Consider the following 4,459-nt stretch of genomic DNA (forward strand, 5'->3'; position numbering starts at 1 on the left):
GCCGGCTGGGAGGAGGAGGGAGGGGGAGGAAAGGAAGGGGGAGGAAGGGGGAAGGGAGAGAAGCGGCAGCGAAGGGGGAGCCCCGGCTCGGCACAGGGGACTAGGTGTGAGGGTGTGAGGTTCCCACTCCCACCCCCTTTCCTGCGGCCGCTCCCTCCCCCGCGACGCCGACACCCTGTGCAGCTCACCCGCCGGGAGCTTGTTGCTTCTTGTTCAAGGGGCGCAATTGCGCCACTCGCCGAGGCGCTAGGAGCCCTGATTTACATATTTCTCTGCCCGGCGCGTTCACCTCGGAGTATCTTGTCTCTCTCCGGATCAGATCGGACCCCGGGGCAGACAGTGCTGGCACGGATCCCCAGGACAAACCCTTCTGAGCTCCTCTCTCTTGTCTTCCTCCCTTCATCACTCTTCAGTCTTTCACGCTCTCGCTCCTTTCCGCTCTCACTCTCTCCTCTCTTCTTTCCTTTTCCCTCCTTCCTTCTTCTTCCTTCCTGTCTCTCTCAACGTGTTCCCTCTTCTTCTCATTTTCTTTCATCTAATCTGTGTGTCACGATCTTTCTCCCTGTAGCTTCTGTCTGCTCTCCGTACTAAAGGGAGGAGGTAGCTCCTCTTGAGCAGAGACGCCCCAGGGCCCTGGCCTCCCTAAAAGATGGGGTTCCTTTGAACAAAAGGATCTGGAGTCCCACTCACATGGTATGGGCCTCCTGCTTAGCCCAGGGGGACACATCCCTAGTGCCTCTGCCCTCTTCACCAGCTCTGCTTTCAGGCCTGGGACCAGTCTGCCTTACACCCAGTCCCTTCACTACACCGAAACAAGGCCAAGGCCTGTGCTTTCACGCGGCAGCTCCACCAGGCTTCTCTGGCGCCCTGGGTCTGCAGGGTCACTCCAGGTCCCTCAGAGGTCTGTGGGCTCTCCAAGGGCTCTCAGTGGTGCCTGGCTCCCCACTGGATCCTCTCCATACCACCAGACTCTTTAGGCCCCCATCCATGCTCCCCAAGGCCTTACTCTCCATTTGCTGCGACTCTCTCCTAGCTCCGGGTGTCCAGGACAGGCCTGGGCCCCCTTGGAAGAGACAGCTGCTGACTTTCTCCCCAAACCCAAACCCCAGAACCAAAGGCAGGAGCCTGCTCCGGTTCCCAGGACTCCCCTCCCAGGCAACCCAGTACTGAGGCTTGGGCCTCAATCCTTTGCCCAGGGCGGGCAGTGCTGGCTGTGCTGTGGTCCCCTCCCGGGCTGGGCCAGGCTGCTGCAGTGCTGGTGCTGTGCTCCCACCGTGCCAACACAGAGAAAAAAGGCAGGTGGTCTGAGCTAATATCTATTTTCTAGTTGATGTCCCCCCTTCCCTTTCTCTCCTCCCTCCTTTTCTTCCTTCCTCTCTCTTTCCTCCGCCCCCTCTGCTTCCCTCCCCCAACACTGCGCAAACAGGTCTGTGGCGACTGGAGGGGAGTAAGCCTTCTCCCACCCCAGACTGTCCATTCTGAGTGCCCCTCCCAGCAGCTGGCACCCCCAACCACGTTCCAGCGGGCGCCCTTCCCAGCCCAGACCCCCGCACACTTATCTGCCTCCCCATCTCCATCCTAGCCCCAAGCCTCTCCTTTCCGACTCCTAGTCGACGCCCCTGGATCTCTCTCCTAAAATGGCTCCCTGGACACTGCACACTGGCCCCGCGGTCTCTCAGGACCCCGGGCAGCGGCGGGGCCACGGCTCAGGTCTTGCTGTGTCTGGGGGTGCAAAAATTCTCGCACCCTCTCTTTGCTCGCGGCACGGAGTGGGACGCAGGCAGTCAGCCGCCCCCAAAGTGAAGCCTGCCGACCGCGGAAAAGGGAAATGGAGAGGACGAACCATTCAAGTTCAACGACATGGCGACGGCTGCTACGGCGGGAGCCGCGCTTTGAGGGGAGGGTGCGTCCTCTGCAGCAGCGCGCCGGTGCTCAGGGAAAGGGGCGATGGGCCCCTCTCTGAGCCTTAGCGCGGATACCGGCCGCCGCCCTCCTCCCCAGCCCAGGGCACCCGTTCCGGGCCCAGACCGCATCGCTCTCTAGCCCCAGCTCCGTGCTTGGTCCTCACCCCGAAAAACCAGTGGAAACCACCGCCTCCGGACCCGCGCATTCCGCAGGAGAACCTACCGTCAAGACCGGGCGCTGTGGCCTTGTCCTTGCCTGTGCGGCCCCACCCGAAACGCAGGGAGCAGACCAGGCCTTCGGGGCGCAACGAGCAGCTCCTCCAGCGATAGCTTTCTGGGCAGCGCCGAGATGCGATGCGGTGATTTTGAGCCACCCAAGATAAGACACTAACTTGACCTTAACTTTGTCAGGGCGCCCCTGGTATCTGGAGAACGTGAACAGACACTGTCTGGCAGCTCTCGTAAAAGCTGACTGGGGAAGGGATTCTGAGTCATTTCATTTATTGCCACTACAGTTCTGCAAGAAAGCTTTTCCTCCCTGCCAAACTTTAATTATTTATGCTCTTTTAGGAAACGAAAGAAGAGAAAAGCGAGGGGGAAAACACCCAGAGTAAGTCCTTTCCCTGCAGAGCCTTCGGAAAGGACTCCTTAAGCCGAGCGACCAGAGAACAAAAATGTGGGGAGATCACCTTTGTCCAAGGACAGTGGGACAGGCGCCGAGCCCCCCCCCAACCACTGAGGAGGGTGGATGCAGCTGGGAGAGGCGTGATGGGGCATCTCCCTCCCCCCCGTGGCAGACATGAATATTTACAACGATTCTGGATTTCTCCTCCACCCCTCAGCATCCGGGAAGCCTCCCCAGCCAACCTCTCTTGGGGAGAACCCCCAGGCCTTAAAAGCTTCCCCCTTCGACCCCTCTAAATTAGCAACCGATTGAATAGCAGACTTAACTGTACTTTTTCGGTTTAAAAACCTTGTTCTTAGTCAAGAGGACTGAGTGGACTGCATCATTTCAAAGACACATTTATCTTTCTGAGAGGGAAGGTTGAGCTCTCAGAATTCAGTATCCTTTCCCTCTGACATTTGTTTCTTATCAATTTCCTCACGGTTCCAGATCTCTGCTGGTACTTCGGCTAGGGCATGAAACACCACCACGTCTGCATCTTTGTATTTGTGTGGATTCGAAAAGGGGGCACATTGGAAAAACACTGCTGAACTGACAGATAAGATGTTATTCTTAGGATAATTTAATAATTCTTTTCGGGGAGTGGTCTTCATAAATACCTTCCCTTCCTAGACTAAAGGAATAGAGCATGAGATTTAATGGTATATATATTTTTAAAACAACAACCTACATTTGTTGTCTTAGGGTCTGGGTCTGAGAAAGTCTGTTTCTTCTTCCTTTTCTCAGCCCTCTGGACTCAAGGTCTCAGTGTGGCTTCCGCCTTTGTTCAGGAGACAAACCTCTGAATACAGACTCAAGGCTGGGAGCCTGGACTCTGGGTATCACTGCCTCCTTGTGCCCAAGCAGGTGGGGAAACATTTCTAGCTATAAGGCCTGGGTAGCCTGTTTCTTTCCTTCCCGTTGTGTTTGTGTGTGTGTGTGCACGTATGCCTGCTTGTGTGTGTGAGTGCGTTGAGTGTGTGTAATTATTATTTTTAAAAGATTAAATACTTTAAATATATAAATCAAATTTAATTCAGGGATAGAGTTAGAATACTCAGTTTTAGAGGTTTATCGGTTTTGCTGTTTTTCCTTACAGCTAGAGACTACTTTCCACCTCCACCAGTTAGGGGCTGGAAGGGTTGGCATAGGCAAGAGTACCAAGCAAGCCTCTGAATTCACTGGATTGAGCTAAAGGCTCCAAAGGCAGAGAAGGTCTGGAGGCCACATTCCCCAAAGGGGCCTGATGTGCTTCTGGCCTCCTGGTGGAGGAGGTGCCCAGGGATCTTCACAGAGTGTAGGCTGCTCCAGAGAAGCCTGACCAAAATTTGGCTTTGTTTTGAAATCTGAGGAACCAAAAATCTTGGCACCTCTTCATAACAGTATGCACTAAAGTTTGAGAATTTAGGTAAAATGCAGGTGCCCCAACCTGCAACAAGCTGAGTGGCCTGCTTAGTGTGTGAGGTGCACTCAAATCTGCCACAGTCTCCCTCTACTACATTTAGATATTTTGTAGAAATTTTGTTCATAGGCTTTTATACACCATTTCCTGACTGCCTCGGAAGCCATTTTCTCAATGAACAGTCAACACCCGAGGCAAAACTGCAACCAGGAAGAAAAAAATTTGATGGCCTGAAACATATTAGAAGGGAATCATTTGTGGTGTTTTCAAAAATCAACATTAGCTTCTTGACAGCGTGGCTGAGACCTGGATGTTTATTTCCACTTAAAACATTTCTATGCACTTAATATATATGAGGAATTATTCTTGACAAAGTCAAAATATTCACGACAACTATAGCACAGGAAATAAAATTAGTCTAAACTGAGGCTGAAGGCTCTCTGTGACCCCCCCCCCCCGCTCCATGGCCTGGCGCCCCACAAAAGAAAT

This window comes from Fukomys damarensis, unplaced genomic scaffold (genome assembly GCF_012274545.1).
Source record: "Fukomys damarensis isolate Sample0158 unplaced genomic scaffold, DMR_v1.0_HiC HiC_scaffold_26, whole genome shotgun sequence".
NCBI lineage: Eukaryota > Metazoa > Chordata > Mammalia > Rodentia > Bathyergidae > Fukomys > Fukomys damarensis.